The 17,903-nt window shown below is 37.6% G+C and overlaps 1 protein-coding gene across 1 annotated transcript in view; it reads right to left on the reverse strand.

The window, feature by feature from the left end:
- Positions 1–1,170: 1,170 nt before the first annotated feature.
- LOC116095321 (olfactory receptor 13C9-like) overlaps positions 1,171–17,903 on the reverse strand; it is a 23,000-nt gene continuing 6,267 nt past the window's right edge. The window contains exons 2-3 of the mRNA XM_031376769.1: positions 10,788–10,875; positions 1,171–1,183 (exon numbers count right to left, since the gene is read on the reverse strand). The gene's annotated coding sequence lies outside the window, so the exon portion shown is untranslated. The remainder of the gene's footprint in view (positions 1,184–10,787; positions 10,876–17,903) is intronic.

Raw genomic sequence — 17,903 nt, forward strand, 5'->3', positions numbered from 1 at the left:
TTATCTCTACTAAAGGGAAAAAAACAGAGCTGCTGTCACAGGACAGATGGAAACTGACCCGCCCTCTCCTTGAACCTGTCTGGGACAGTAAAGCTGCCTTTGTCTAGACACTGTCTGACTGAAGACTTCCAAGATGACAGATCTGGGAACTTCCAGTGACAGATGAACTCTCTTGCCTGAGCCTGGCTACTGAACTTGGGAAAACTTACATGAGGTCTATATAAAACCGAAGTTAAAACCCTCACAAACTGTAAAATCCACTGAACAATTAATTGGTTCAATAACCCCTTGCCTTCCTAGTCCCCACCCCTCGTTGCCTCTTTGGCATATGTTATGTTTTATTTTGATGCTTACACCCAACCCCACCCAAAATTTTCATTACAAATAACATAAGAGATGTGACTCCAATGACACCTCTCCTTTATAAAAGAAAAGGAGGAGCTGTGTGACAGTGGACCACACCAAGAAACTTGGTAAGAATGAGTGGGTTTGGATGCCAGCAAGTGCTGGCTGACAGGAGCCTAATATAGCTGTCTTCTGAGAGGCTCTGACAGTACCCGACTAATACAGAAGTAGAGGCTCACAGCCATCCATTGGACTGCACACAGGGTCCCCAATGAAGGAGCTAGAAAAAGGACCCATGGAGCTGAAGGGCTTTCAGCCCCGTAGGATGAACAACAATATGAACTAACTAGTACCCTCAGAGCTCCCAGGGATTCAACCATCAACCAAAGAGTACACATGGTGGGACTAATGGCTCCAGAAGCATATGTATAGCAGAAGATGGCCTAGTCGGTCATCAATGGGAAGAGAGGCCCTTGGCCCTGTGAAGGTTCTATGCCCCAGTATAGGGAAATGCCAGGGCCAGTAAGCATAAGAGGGTGGGGTGGTGAGCGGGGGGGGGGGGGGGGGGGGGGGGGGGGGGGGGGGGGGGGACAGGGGTTTGTTTTTGTTTTTGTTTTGTTTTGTTTTTTCTTTTTTTTTGGAGGGGAACCTGGGAAAGGAGATATTGTATGACATGTAAATAAAGAACACATCTCATAAAAATATTACAATAAAAAAAGAATGAATGGGTCCGAGACCCTGGCACCCACGTACCTACCTGAGATGGTAGGCTCTCTCTGTTGCCCACTAGATCCCTGGCCTGGAACAAGTGCCAAACTGCCCACATGGGAAACGTGACCTGTAATCAAGTACAGAACAGAGTTCTCCATGCTAATGAGGTACATAGAGACCCTGAGAGTTTAGCCAATAAGTTTCTCTTCCCAGACATTCTATCTTCCAAAAGGTATTTAATATCTGGTCCACCCTGAGGAGGTGGTACGCACACATTTTTCCTAATGAACAACCAATAAATAGTTTGGAGCCAAGAACTGTCTCTTTCATCAGGAACTGCTGTGGGGAGCACAGAGAAGGCCTTAGATTATGAAGCCGCACTTGCAAAAGGCCCCTCTGCCCCCTGTCCCGGACAATCAGCTAAGGATGATCAGCCATGAGCTAAGCCAGAGTTCCCCTTCCCCCAGTCTCAGGCTCATTGTCCTCCTCAGCCCATGGGCCCCACAACTCTTGGAGACTCAGTAGCACCAGAACGTCCAGGAGTTTGGGAGCCCCATGTCCAGCCTTGTCACAAGCCCATGGACCCCTAACCCTTCATTCCTGACTCCTCTGTGATTCCAGTGGTAACTGGATACCCGGTAGCTTGGGAACCCCAGCCTCAGCCCTCCTCATCCTATGCTGTTTTCTCACCCCTTGAGCAGTGTCTTGGCACTTCCCTAAACCGAGCGCCTGATGCCAGCAGAGGGTGTGTAGTCTAGTAGTCCACATTCAAGGACCCACACTTGGCTTGTATTTAGAGGTCACAGCATAAAGTGAAAGCTATTATTTCAACATTGTTAGTTTTCGTTTAAGAATTTTTCTTTGTTCCTTCTCAGCTTCCCTCCCTTGAACCTTTTTCATACCCCTCACTCGCAAGTTGATAGACTTTTTTTCTTTGATTATACTATGCATTACATATGTGTGTATGGACATATGTGCATGCAAATATATGTGTTAATGAAATCTGCTGAGTCCATTTTGTTATTTTTGTGTATTAAGTTTCTCACTGAAAATCTAGTCCTTATATAAGAAATTTCTACTTGAATTTTCTCCATTAAAAGAGCAAATCTTTAGATCCCAAAGAGTTTTAATGTTACATCTCAAGTTCTTGTTTAATTGGCTGGAAGTGAATGCCTAATGGCATGGATTTCTACAAAAAAAAAAAGTGCTTTGTTGGGTTTTATTCATAGAACAATGTTTTATCTCAGTTTTTGATAGTTATGAATGGATATCAATAAAGTAAATTAGTGGGTGTCACTGTCACCTTTTCTTTGTTTTCATAATTACTGTTTTGGTTTTTGTTTGTTTGCTTGCTTGTTTTGCTTTGGTTTTTGACATTCTAGTTTTGGCTTTGGTTTTGGTTTTAGTTTTGGTTTTGTTGGCTTGTTTGTCTCCTCTCTTGAGATGAGGACTCACGCTGTAACCCAGGGAGGAAGCTACAGGTAGCCTGGCTGACTTACTAAATATCAGAATCTGTATCTTATATAAATATTGCAATACATAATCTGAATCGTGTTCATCAAACGTTTAAACATGATCATTTAAACAAACATATCAAATAATTGCAAGCCGGGGGTCAGGTAGAATCCTAGTGAGAGGATACACTAGCGTCCTGGAAAGCCTTTCTCCGCATTCAAACTAGGCAGGAGGACAGTGAGATGGCTCAGTGGTGCCTGCCACCAAGCCTGACAACCTGGATTCCACAGCCAGGACACATGGGGTAGCTGTAGAGGACCACATCCTACAAGTGGTCCTCTGGCTTCTACAAATACACCATGGCATGCATGTGTGTGTGGTACATGTGTGTATATAGGCACACACACACATGCACACATACTTAAAGAAAAACAAAACAACATGAAAGGCTGGATAGGGGAGAGACACATACATATACATGTATATATACATATACATATACACACACACACAAACACACACACACAAATAGGGAAAAACAGCAGCAAAAGTTGGATTGAACCTAAAGCCCAGCCCTGGGAGCACATTCTAGCTAAGTTCTTTTGGAAATCTGTCTTGACACTATTAATTATGACATTGCTTGTGGACAAAAGAGGCTAGCAACGGATCAGATGTTCATGAACTCAGTAACAACTCTGGCACATGAAGAGGTACCTGACAAAGTTTTAGAATTTGGAATCAAATGAACTAAATATCTACAATAATATAAACAGATTAATGGAAAAAGTGATTTCTAATACATGTAACATAGTAAATAAAATGGAGGAATTAAAATAATATTTCACCAGGAGCCATGTGCTGCTTTTAGTGATAAATCTAAAAAAAGTGTGAGTTTGAGGAGAGAAAGTTAATGGAATCAGAGTAGAGGTAAGGATAGGAGGCTTTTAAAACCATGGAAAATAAAACCATAGGGAAGCAGAAAATAAAACACAGAAAAATTAACAAAGGCCTAAGTCAAAAAAAAAAGGCAGAGACAGGTAAAAACACATGCAACAATTAAAGGAGGTATGCAGATAGGGCGTATTTTTATGGAACACCAATAAAAATGCCGGGTTAGTGGTGGAGACAATCGTGTGTGTAACCACAGAGGAAACTTAACCAATTCACCATAAAAACAATAAATAATGGGCTGGAGAAGAAAGAAAAGCTCTAAGAGAAAAAGAGTAGTTTAAAAAAAATGTTTTCAAAACAATAATTTGTAATCTAAAAGGAAAGGTCATAGAATGGAGAGCTGGTCAGCAAAGGGAGAGAATGAAAAGCAGTTTCCAGGGTCAGTGAGGAGCTGTTCACCCAAGAGTCTGTGGTCTGACTGGAGAGAGGCAAGCATGGCTTCTACCCAGTGTGCCGTCCCTCCTGGTGATATGCTGCCATGCTCATAACACATACAACAAAACAAAACCAAAACAAACAAATACACAAACCCTGGTAGAATATCATTTCTCAAACTGTAGGTCAAAAGACCTTTGGAAGTGTCATATCAAATATCTTGTCTATTAGATATTTACATTGTGATTCATAAAAGTAGCAAAGTTACAGTTATGAAGTAGCAACAAAAAAATAATTTTATAGTTTGGGGTCATCACAACTTGAGGAACTGAGTTAAAGGGTCGCAGCATTAGGCAGGCTGAGAGCCACTGCTGCAGAAGAATCAAAGGGTTGCTCCCCACTGACCTTTCTGTTTCTTATGGTGGATTATGGAACTCTGCTTTATAGCAGAACTTGTGAGTCACTGTAAATGCCTTTCTTTGGAGGAAGCCAATCTCTTCTTGCTTTAGAGAATCCATTTGAGTGTGCGGAGTGTTGGAACAGAATATGGTCATTGGTAGAAGCATCATGGCAGTGCTCTATGGTGAGGAGTATTTGTAGGAAACCATTTACTTTCCCCCAGAAAGCCTCTGAATTGATCAGTGAGTAAACACAGACAGAGTTCAAAGGGTGGGAGGGAGCATGTGGAGAAAGGACTATCAAAGGATTTCATCACATAGTCTTAGGCAATTGACTGAGGCCAAAATGTGTCCTCGGACCATCAAGAGAACAGACAATGTATAGCAGTAATACAGCATTTGGTTGGGTAAGGCAAGGAATGCTGACTTGCAAATCTGTGAGGTATATTAAATGTAAGGTTAAGGAATTGTAATCTGTGCTTGAAACTATTGGGAGACGCCAAAGTTTGACCAGGGGACATTTAGTATGAAAACCCTAGAAACAAATCAATGTAGGGCCATTCTGATGAACTGGCCCCTTCTCATCCACACTCAACTCTCAGCTGCACATTTGTCCTCACTCTTCAGGACAGCCACTCCTTCCTTCTTTGAGGCACAGAAAAAGGAATGTAAAATTCATCTTCTTTAAGTAATAGAGACATAGTTCATTTTAGGTCAACTTGGTATCAGAAGACTTGTATTTTTCTAGAGAAAAAGACAATCTGCCTATTGCCTATGAGGTCTCAGCTCAATTCTGTAAGTGGAAACCAAGTGTCTCTACCTAATTTCAGCTCGAGGGTCAGGCTAAGGCCTTGTTGGGCTCTTTACAGCTAAATGCTAGTTGTACTGAACTATTAAGCCAACTAATGTCATTCATTACATACACTGTATAATTCCCTCTGGGTTTTCTGGTCTCTGTCACTTTTGAGTGTGAAGGCCACTTCTCCCTGGTGGTGGTGAGGGGGACCTATAGGTTAAATTCAGGGCTTGGTGCCATGGGCATCATAGGAACCTAATTCTCTTATTATTCATGGCTTTTCTATTCTTTTTCTCCATAAAAAAAGGGTAATTTCTGTCTTCTTGGCCATCTCTACCCCCTCTATCTAACAGTAAGTTTCTCACGGCATTGCTCACTGGGTAGGAAAACGCCCCTGATATTCACATAGGGTTCCAGTGTCTACTGGACATCATAAGTTAGCACATCAGAGTGTGTATGTGTAAAAGGCCCTGGCCCCAGCTACATGACAGTATGATGAATTTCTAGTTTCTCCCAGCTTATATGTTCACATATGGCACTAACAGAGGCTCATCAGCCCCTGCTAAGTTTTGATGTGATCATTTATGCTCAATTTATGGTAGCGTCTAGGAATTAAAACATATTTGATTCTTCCTTGGGTCATAATTAGTTGCAGTAAAGAGTCTCGGACCCAAAGTAATGTTCCTTGGCAAGTAATAAAACAAGAATAAAGAAGCTTTAATTAGAGTAATTCTGGTTCAGGGAAAGCCAGAAAGTCATTTTAGAAGAAGGTAGTTTATGGTTATTTACATTTACAGAGAATTATATATAATATAAATTCATTCACATTCAGATATAGGAATCATATTCTACTATAATTTGAAACAGATAGTTATTGTGAATATAGATGAGCTACCTAAAAAATTGCTTTTCAGACATTGTGGTCAGAGATATAATCAAATTATTATATTGTGGCTTTACAAATTTAGCATAGGAATATTTTTCAGTATATTGTGTGTATATTAATAGTGTCCAAGTTACTTGCTACTAAAGAAAAGAGATCATAGCTGTTTCACAATGTTTCTAGGCTCTAGACAAAAGAGCCCAGTATCTATTCTGTTTGCTGGAGAAGGCAAGGATGAAGCAAAATAAATGCTTTTAAAGAAGCAAAAATGATGCTGGAGAAGAAACTAAACTTGATTTTAGAGTACACAAAGAACTTCTTTCCTATCATCTTCTTTAAATGACATCAGTTCTTACCAAAGACCTTTCTAGTGGACAATATCCAGTGTTCTGAAATGTAAATCTCCTTGACACCAAATGAAGAAAGCTTCAAATGTGTAGGGGTGGGGTTTGCTGTCTCCTCATGAACTATCTAAGTTGATAGCTTCTCCATAACATCAAATTCAGTATTTCCAGAACAAAACAACAGAAAATGAAACAGCCCTGTGACTCAGAGCCTGAAGAATAGTTTCCTCTCCTGGTTAGAGTCATAGGTGTTCCTTCCCAGCTGTTCTTCATTATGTTCTAAAAGCAACGTTCTTTATTCTGTGTATTGTCAGATGCAGTGAGGGAGACCAAGTGAGAATGAGATAGCATGGGGCGTGCTTCCCATATTTCATTCATGATTCTACTTACCTATAGTTTCTTCCTCAGGTAAAGCCAATAAATGCACCTAGCTAGAATATTCTCTGTCTTGTTCCAAGATTCTGGCTGTATCTTAGAAAACAAATACAAAATGGGCCAGAGTTCCTTGTGAGTCTTTACTATGATGCAAATGGTTGTTTTCACTTTAAGCTTCAGAAATATCATCCAAAGGGCCAGCCATTAGCAAATCAAGACAATTTAAATCGTTATTTGAGTGAACTAGCAAGGGATCAAATATTTGTAACAAAGTTAGAAATATAAATACAGACAGCCCAAAAAAAAAAAAAAAAACAACTTTCCAAAACTCCAGGGAAAATGTTGTCAGTCCCAATTATCTCTCGTAATTAGTATATTCTTGCCATAGTTGTTTGAATACAGAGATATTGTCATTCATAATAACACAGTATGGAAAGAGTTTAGGGTTCATATATTGTAAGCAGAAAAATCTCACTTAAGTGTTGTTCTAAATTTATCTGAAAGTCTCACAGGATTAATAGCATAATTATAGTCATTTGCATAGGCCTTTCAAGTGTCTACCAGTCTTCTCAGAATAGTCTTTTGAGTTATAAAGTCATTTCTGTTCTCTAGATGTACATTCTGAGATACTGAAGTCGGACTGTATTACTGATGATTGTGCAGTATTTACATAAGAGCACGGTGTCATCTCTTGCTGAGAATCAGATATACAGAGATGTCAAACCTGCTGCATCCATCAGAGGCAAAACTCTACAATCCCACTTTGAATAACATGAAGAGCAGGAATAACCCATTCTGAAGGAATAACTGGCACTTATATTTGAAAAGAGTTTCACGAGGTCATGTTCCACAACTGTTCCCCCAGAACCCATAAATGCAAACCACCAATGTAGAGTTGAAGAAAAAGAATAAGAAAGAAATGTTTCAATAAGCACTATCACGTCTCTATAATTTTATAAAGTATTCCAATAATCTATGAAATACCAATCTGCCCTTTCCTTCACTTGTGTTAATTTTAACCACAGGAAGAATTGTGAGAGCTACTCATCAATTTCTTGTCATCCTCACCATATAATCATCAACTTCAGTCAGCAGGAAATTCCAATTTTCAATTTTTCAATCAACCTGCTTCTTGGTGTATCAGTGTATACAAGCCCATGGTACATTGTGATTCATAACTAATTTAATTATACTTGAATTCCTTAGCTATATGATAAACATTAAAATGAATATAGCATGTTTGCTATGAGCCTATAATGGTGGTTTTGGTATTTGTTTCTCAGACATGCAAATCCCAAAGTAGTGTCTTTCTGAGCCATGAGCTACTCTTTTCTACTTGAAATCAAGTTCTTGAGCCATTGTAATCTTCTTGCCAGTGGTAAAGTTCTCCTGTATCCTTTTGAAAAGAACTCTGCTGTGGGCCTTCATTGAGACAACCATAGAAAATTAGTACATAGTTCATAACTGCTTTTAGCTTCCAATTGTTTATTCTGTTGACAACAATAACCCTTACATAACATTTTCAATTTCTTAAGGAAATGATGGAGTGCATGATGCGTCCCTGCTTGCTCTCTCCACATGATCTCTCACCTCTTGTCTCAGACTTGTCGCCCACTTCCAAAGAACTAATGGAGAGTCCCTTTGTTAATCCCTCACATTTTCTAAACTCAGACGTGATCTATCCTCTTCAGGCATAAAATGTTCTATAATGTGTGTGTGTGTGTGTGTGTGTGTGTGTGTGTGTGTGTGTATGAATATATATTTCTTTATCTTATCTTTCAGACCATATTTTCAGTTCCTTTTCTATCGTCAAAGAGTTGGCAAAAGTGTATACCATATTATTATTGTTATTATCCACTCTCTCTGAAGACAAGGAACAGTTCATTCTTCCCATTGAGCAGATTTATCATTTGCCTTTTCAAAGTGCAGCTAATAGAGGCTGATTTTTCAGCTTTCTGCTTTTGAGCTAGACACTCAGCTTCCTTACTGGGCATCCTTTCACACCTGGTCATACCGAGGATCATATACATCTATGGAAGAATGATGTCCTCTGATAAATTAATGTACAAAGGTTCTTTATAAGTGTTACAGATATCTCCAGTTGTCCCACAATTCACATTCTTTACAATTAACTGGTCACCCTGTGTTTTCTTTCTCACTAAAATGTTGTTCCCATGTAGTCCATACATATTACAGTTCTCAAAGTAGCTTCACACTTCTATAAAAAAAAAAAAAAAAAAAAAAAAGCTTAAGATATTGTCCGCTGGCCTTTCCAAAAGTCACAAAACTGAAAGCTTCTTGTGATCATTCTTCCTACCAAAATCCCAACAGCTATTCCAAGGTAACAAATACAAAACTTGCTCAAATGCACATAGCAGTGTGATAAAATGTGCTATACTCATAATTTTATCTGATCATCATGCTTTTATGATATCCCAGATATTACCTTGGCAATACCTTTGAATATTTTCTGAGGCATCATGGGTACCTGCTGCTATTCAGAGCCCGAGTCTCATTCAAAATTGCCCATCTTCTGGAAGCTTTATAAGTAGGAAATAACATTTCTAGATATGACATTTGCCTTCTCCATAAATCGAACAACTCAATATTACTGTTCTCTTGTTTTCATTTTGGAGCTCACAGAAATCTCCTTTTATGTTTCTTTTGATTGTTTGAGCAATAAAGAACAGTGGATGAAACAACTGCTGAAAGTATTACTATTTGTGATTTTCCTGTGCTCAAGCAAGTCTAGTCAATCCTTCCCTGGTAGCCATGTTATTCATAATCATTTGTAATTCAGTACTTTTAATACCCTCAATCATTCTTCAGCATTATATTCTCAGAAGGATTATGAATAGGAACTTTCAATTGTATATACTTTATCATCTTCCCAGATTGTGGGAAAAAAATGATAATTTAAATAGCTTCAAGAACCATATCACAATAATTATGCATTAAACTCCATTTACATGTACTTTGAATTGCTTCTGAAATAGAAATAGGAAAGAATGTATTAGATGAACAGATAACATGCTGGGTAACACAAGAGAATTGTTAGTATTACTGCATATATCTTAATTAAAGTTTTTTATGAGTTCCAGATATCAAACATTAACCAGTGATTGTGTTCAGGTAGTGATAAGGGCTCCTATGTAGCATATTCTATTTAAAAGGATAGGAAGATTTTTTGCATAAACTTTCAGAAAGAAGTATCCTCCATTCAGATATGAGATGTACTGCAGGAATATTTTACAGATGAGGTATATAAAACACATAGATGACTTTCAGTTTTATTTATGTGTCTTGTGGCTTTCATTTCAAGCTCATACTTTGAGACCTATTACTTTTAATTTACCCACAGTTTGATTTTTTTTTGGTCCCTTCATTTAATTCTATTGCACGTTAGTTCCTATTAGCAGGCTGAGTTGGCAGTACATTGAGCATTAGAGTTCACCTACAGGCAATTGCACACAGAGACTAAATATGTTCTGGGAGCCTTTACTTAAATTCCAGTAGAAGAAACTGGTCACAGACTTACTCAGAATCATAATCTCTCATTTTATCTCATACAATTGCATGTAATATATAGATTTTCTGAAGTAATATGTATATTTAATTGTTAAAATTGTATTACATTTATTTATGGGCTTGTGTGTGCGTGTGTGCATTGGAGTGGGAAGAGCAGCATACAATTTGTGAGTGTTCTCCTTCTGTCATGTGTGCCCTTAGAATTAAACTTAAGTCATCAGGGCTGGCTGGCCTCAAGAGTCTATACCTAATAAACCATCTCTCTGGCTCATAGATTTTCTTTTCTATAAATTATCACACTATATTCTAAATTGGCCAAATCTGGGATAATTCAAGGCAGCCTGTTATAGTCATTGCAATGAGTTGGGATATGGCCACTGTTTATTCTTTTCCTCTATTTCTGCTCAACATTTTAAATTTTTCTTGAGAATTTCATGCATCAATACTATACTAACATCATTTTCACCTCTCCTTTATCCTCTCTAACTCTTCCATGTCCACCTCTCAATACCTCTCAAAGATAAAACCACTTCTTTTATAATTATTTTTAAATTCACAAACACGTACTGAGTTATAACCTTAGTGTTATTCTTATGTATGTGACAACTTGGGATTTTATAACCTACCAAAGGGCTCATCGCTGAAGAAAAAGAATTCTTCTTTTCACAGAAGCCATTGATTAGCTCATCCTCCATGGGTAGGGCCTTGTGATAACTAAAATCAGGGGAAAAATAAATGAATTAGAGACTGTAAGAACAATGGGATAAAACAATAAAACTAGTTGTGATTTACTTTTAATGTGTGTGTGTGTGTGTGTGTGTGTGTGTGAGTGCGTGTGTGTGTTCAGAAGACAATCTTCACAATCGTTGATGTCCTACACCTACTCTGCACTCTGAGAAACTGAACTCGGATCATCAGACTTGCCCAGCAAGTGCTTTTACCAGCTGAGCCATCTTCAAGGCCTGAAGCTAGTGGTTTATTGGCTCTACTAGTGCATTCTGTAGGGATCTGTCACAAGTTAATGGCAACCCTTTCAAAGCTCTGCCTAAACTCTGAAGAGGAAGGGTCATTTCCAAACTCATTTCATGGCATCGACACTACTCCCATTTAATTCCATGTTAACTTAACCATGTGAACACTAACTGGGTTTAGTTGTCTCCAGGAATCTTCAGCTTTCTTCCTTCAATATTGCCTTTCTTCTAAATAACTATTAAAAAGTCTTCCACTGTTAAATTCCATTTTAGGGAGCTAAGCTTGAGGGATTGATATACCTTGTTCTTGTACCTTAGATCTTTCTAGGATAAGCTCACTACATGCCTCTTGAGCAGTTGGAACCTTTTGATACCCAGGTCAAAGCAAAATGCTCTAGGATACTTTAGTGTCATTACAAAGTCAATACGAAATCCTTTATTTTCTCAGAACACTGTCTTGAAGATAATAGATACCCAGAACTGTGGCAAAATGCAATTATGGAGATAATCTAAGATTTTATTAGGCATTACTACAAAAGAAGTAAAGTATATCAAATGAAAGTACAATTTCAGCACCATTATCTACTGAGGGTCATTTGACTTGAGCAAAGAAAATAAAATAATACAAAATTATGAATTTTGTAAAGCTTTTACAGTTTACTTATTGGAAGAAAAAGTATAACTTATTTTCATTTTATTTCCATTACTTTATTGATAGACATATTTAAGTCTATAGTCCATGTTTTCATTTCGATCTAAATTATTAATTGAAGTCTATTCTGTTCAAGTAATGGATTTCCTACCATTTTACTTAAGCCTGTTGCCCCCTTATAAGAAAAATCAATTTTTAACATAAATATGAACTTTGCATGTTATATGCATTTAATGAAGCCTTGTCATGCATGTGAAAACTTTTCCATCATGTGATTCTGACGGCCTTTTGTCCCCCTTCCTTTGCCTCATGTGTCAATCTGCAGATTTTTATAGACACTCCTCCCACTTGCTCAACTCTCTTCAACCCTGTCTAATTTATTGTTTACCTCATTTATTTAGATTATAGTCATTACATTTATCAACTCCATAACTGTAATTAATTGAATATCATTTCAAGTTCTCTTGTTATCTGCATTTTATTAACTTGGCTATTATTTTCAAGGGCACAATACCTTCAGTTACTTTAGAGAAGCGATTCTCAACATGAATGTTGTGACCCCTTTGTCAAACTTCTGTCTCCAAAAATATTCACAATGCATTTCATGACTATAGCAAATTTACAGTTATGAAGTAGCAACAAAATAAAGTTATTGTTGGGGGTCACTGCAACATGATGGTATTAAAGGGTCACAGCATGGGTAAAGTTGAGAACCATTGCTTTAGAGCCCATGTTTTAAAGCAGCTGTTTGTGGACCCTCTGCTTATTGTCCACCATTGTCTTTTGTTCCTATTTTATAGTAGTCCTTTTAATTATCATTAAATGTCAAATTGTATGTAGAAACAAATGTAGGCTTTCTGAAAGAAGTTTCACTCATCAAAATAAGATTTACTCTATCTTCTAGAAGCAACCAAGAGTATGGGTGATTGTCTCTCCTCAAAGATAGATTAAAATAGTTCAGTTGGATTTCTGACTTTGTAAGGCCTACTTGGAACCTGACTCCCTTCTCTTTTTCAGTGTTGTTCCTCCATTGCTCCATCTGTAACCTTAGAGAATTTTTTAAAATATACTTTCCCATCATAGGACCAAGACACTAATTTTCAGGTTATAAGTAGTGAGAGTGCCAAAGTCTCATCTAATGTCAGTCCTTAGGGAAGAACAATAAAAATCAGATATTGGTATCTTATTATTATTCCATTCAGAGAACCATGCATGACATCTCATTTTTAACATTCTATTATTTAACTTTGAAAATAACACACAAAGATATTACAGTGTTAAATTGTCAATAACAGAGACAATTTCTAGAATGCTTTCCTTTGTAAAGCATTCTAAAACAATCATTTACAGAAGATTCAAGAAAAGAAAATCTATGTGGAAATGTATAGCCATTTGGAAATTTTAAGAAATTGTTAGCAATGATATTAAATAAGAAAGTATTCAGAATTGTTTCTCTGTGTCTATAGGGACTTCCCATTGTATTTTATATTGAGAATGCTTTGTCAGTCAAGGTGTACCCATTCAAAATAGATCGTGACTGATACTTTCCTCATCATAAAAAACAAAGGCAGGAGACAGGATCTGCCAGTGAAGTAACTGGCATTTGACATGGAAAAGCATGAGGCTCTTTCATATACCCCTCCATCTTTTCATTTTATTTATTTAACAATCCTATCGTATTTTAGATCATTGATTACCAATCTGTTCATAACTTTAAAAGAAAAAAGGAAAGGGGCAACCATAGAAGTGAAGAACTGTATCCTGAAGACTATGAACAACCACAAAAGAAAGAAATCACATAAATAAAGGGAAAGATGCCTCACATTCATGGGCTGCAAGAATGTTATCAAATGCTGTTCTTCTGTAACCAGGCACTGAGGTACATAAACTAGTCCCTTCAGTTTCTTTTTATTTAAAAGAACAGAAATTGATAAAATAAATTTGTACTTATTCACAGTATTTCCAGAGCTAAAGAGAGAATTACCCCTAGCTCCTCTTCAAGGCCTTCTGTGTAGTGGGTACAATTTTTATAGGAAAGATGAAAGAAAAGCTGTGAAGTATGCACGAGACAGCTGTGAGGTAAGCTGTCAGAACTCCTTAAACGTCTTCCTGAGAATTTCCTCCACCTCTGGTGCAAGCATGTCATCAAATTCTCTTCCCAGCACTGGACTTTAGAGGCATTTTTAATTCTTTAGGTCTTTGTTTTAGGGTTCCTGTTACATTATTCCAATTCCCTGTCTTTGAAAATTTAGGATGTTGTCTAATTTATTGCCAGACTGATGTAAAAATTATCATCAATATACCTATGGCTGAAAGAAATATCACAGGCAGAATACAAGATGGAGTCAAAGTTTTACAAAAAAAAAAAAAAAAAAAAAAAAAAAAAAAAAAAAAAAAAAAAAAAAAACAGTTAGGCCTGGCTGGGATAAAGCATGAATCACTGTTTCTCAAGAGGCAGCAATAAAGAAAAAGTAAAGGGGCAGGGAGAAGACAGGAGAGGTACTGTGCATTGAAACCCAGAAGTCCTCCTAAAATGCTCTCTCATATACATTATTACATGTGTGCATTTAAAGCAAGCATGACAAGAACAATCTGAGTGTGCAACAAATTTTTTAAATGGAAAATAGATGAGCTGCAGACACCCTAGTCAGTTATGTACAGGAGTTCTGTTTCAGGACTCATTGGGTTGGTCAGTTTTCTGGCTAATGCAAGAATCCATTCTAGGGAAGAGTTTGGGTTTAATAAGGTGCTCTGTTTAGGGAAACAGAAAGGTGGTTCAGCTGTTAAGAGCATTGACTAGTCTTATAGAGGACCCAGAACCCATATGGTGGCTCATATCCATCTGTAATTCCAGTTCCTTGGGGATACAGCACACTCTTCTGACCTCCTTGACCATTTACACATGTAGTAAGCATGAGCACATACAAAAAATACAAATACAAAAAATAAAATAAATAAATAAATCTTAAAAATTAAAAAGTTCTGTATAGTTCAGAATCCTCCTGAATCAAATATCCTTTCTCACATTTCTCAGAAAAACCCAACACCAAGAAGTGCAGAGTAGCCCAAAATGAGGACTGAACAACACTACCTGCAGTGTTTCTGCATTTCTGGATGATCTGTTAGAATCGCTTCCAATTCAGAAACAGGACACATTCTTCCAATGTGATTCCTCTTGGAATCTGATGTGATTCCAAGACCACTTCATGCAATAGGGTCAGACTAGGTTCAGGAACTTGAGAGATGACTCAACAGTTAAGAGTACTTGCTACTATTGCAGATGACCTGGATTCAGTTTCCAGTACCCAAATGGCTCCTCTTAACTACCTGAACCTACAGTTCTAAGGACTACAGGGCTCTCTTGTGGCTGCCTCAGGCTTCTTCACACACATCATATGCTCAGGAACACACACATTCACATAAAATAAAATCAACATTCTTTCAAAATACACCACTTAAGACCCTAGTCACTTAGGGACACATAAAGGGAGCCTGGGGGAGAATTTTTTTTCTTTCCATCAGACTCTATGAACCTTCAAATAGATAAATCTATAATGGTACTATTGCAGCTATCACTTTTTAGCTTCTATCAAGTTTGTTATCAACACTGTAGACTAGTACTCAAAATGGCATACGATGAGTTACAGTGAGTCAGAACACAAACTAAGAAGTTTGTAAAAGAACTGGTCAGAGAGAATTCTACCTAGAAACCACCAAGACAGTATGTCCCATGCTCACAAATTAAAGATCCCCTACATATTATTAAAATCCAAATATAAGCAAACAAATTTCCCATGAACTTTAGCCTTCTCAATCTTTATTCCACAGAACAAGACTCCAGTATTCACAGCTCAGACAGATAGTTGTATTACATCAGTTGCTACTGCAAAGTGACCCGAGGCAAGTCCAAATAGCTGGCACACTTCAAACACAGAGATCAAGTTTAACACAAAATCTAAACACAAATGCCAAACCAAGGTATTCTAAGCAAAGTGAGTGTGGCAAGAAAGTAGAGACTGGAACCAATAGTATCAGGAATGGCATACAAACAAACAAACAAACAAAAAAAACCAGCCAGGAAGTAGAACCCTGGAAACCTGACTACCTGTAACATAACATGCCCTAGAAAATCCTGCACTTTACAGCGTGGGACCTACAGGTGCTATACAGAAAAACATAGACTCATGCTACTCCTGCCCAGAACTTTCTGAGCCTCGACTGACTAGTGTCCACTTCCATTCTTGAAAATATTTCCACTTGCTAAGTAAACTATCACTATTTCTGTTTCTAATCATGTATTCCCTGACCCAATTCTTTGACCTGGGACATATTAATCTAGAAACATCAGAAGATACCTCCAGGCTCAGATTTGTGCCTTTGACATTAATTTTTAAATTTTTAAGTCATTCTGATTGGGGTGAAATAAAATATCAAAGAAGTCATACTGTGCATTTCCCTGATGGCTAAGGATGTTGAACATTTTTTAAAGTAAATATAATTAGGGTTAATTTAGGGCATTCGGTTCTTTCAAATGATAAGTACTTGCTAATTTTATGGTTATAAAACAAAAAAAAACCCTGACTATTAATTTTCTTTTATTACAATAATAAAAAAAAGTACTGTGTGCCAAAATTTCATGTTTTGCCAAATCTAATTTTTAAATTTCCTAAAGTCAACTTACCATTCAGAATGTCTATTAGGATATAGAAAAGGCCAGAATTATCTCTTCATGATTAGTTTGCATATACATTTAAGAAAAATGATACAGAATAAGCTGTAGGTCAAAGAAAGTACAACATATCTAAGAAAAAAGTGTGTGCCTGTTAGTATTTATGTGTGTGTATTTCCACACAAGAAACCTCTTAAAAATGTCACTGTGGATAAATATAAACACCTTGAAAAACAAAACAATTTTGGGCAAAAAATGCTAATTGTATGAAAGTGAATGTTAAATATACCTTAGGATACATTGGAAGCATACATTTTGAATATATACTTTTATGAATTCATCAAATACTGTTTCATACAAAAGTTATATATAATGTATCACAAATTACACATGGATACGTTATATAAATTACCTCACATATTTGAATCTATACACATGACAACTATTCAACTTTGTCAAAGACCTAAAGAATCAAACCGAAAACATCAAAAGTCATTACAAAATTGGTAGAGGAGCCGAACCATGAAGCCCCGTATTTGAGCTGGTCTTTCCTAGCATACCCACTTGGCTTCAGGCCTCATGGAGCCCTCTGATGTCAACCCTTCTCCCCTCCTCTCCTCAGAGTCAGCCACCTGGGTCTTCCCTAAAGTTCTCAGACCTATCAGGACCAATCCTCGTTGTGCCTTTGCCCAGATGCATCCCTCTGCCTGGAGTAATTCCTCTCAAATCATTGGACCTAAACCTCTAACAAGGTCTCACTCAAACATTCCCTTCCAAATGAAAGACTATGAAGTCCTGGCTGCCAGCCATCTCAATGCTTTACACTGATCTCATTATCTTTCTGATAATCTTAATGCTTTTTAAGTTATTATACAAAAATAGGTTGCTTCTGATGAATTTTGTAGTGTTATATTAACCCCATAATACCGACACTTATGAAATTGCCAAACACTCTGGAGGCAGAGGCAGGAAGATCTCTCTATAGGTTCCAGGCCAGCCTGGTGTACATAGTCAGTTCCAAGACAGCTAGAGCTGAGAAAAGAGACCCTGTCTCAAAATACCAAAAAGAAAAAAAAAACTGAAAATGAGAAGTGACACACACACCCCCATCCCTAGCCCAGAAGCTATCTCCAATTGATAACCACTTCCAAATGAAAATTTAATTTCCTCCAACAGAGCCTCCCTGAAGAAACAAGCCCTTAAGAGTAGGCTGCATGATCAAATTTGCAATCCTCTACTATACACATGCTGCCTGAACAATCAGACCCCTCCATGTGCAGTCCTTGGTTGGTGGTTGAGACCCTGGGAGCTCTGAGGGTACTAGTTAGTTCATATTGTTGTTTGTCTTAGGGGTCTGCAAACCCCTCAGCTCCATTGGTCCATTCTCTAACTCCTTCACTGAGGAACCTGTACTCAGTTCGATGGATGGCTGTGAGCCTCTACATCTGTG

This window comes from Mastomys coucha, unplaced genomic scaffold, assembly GCF_008632895.1.
Source record: "Mastomys coucha isolate ucsf_1 unplaced genomic scaffold, UCSF_Mcou_1 pScaffold18, whole genome shotgun sequence".
Taxonomy (NCBI): domain Eukaryota; kingdom Metazoa; phylum Chordata; class Mammalia; order Rodentia; family Muridae; genus Mastomys; species Mastomys coucha.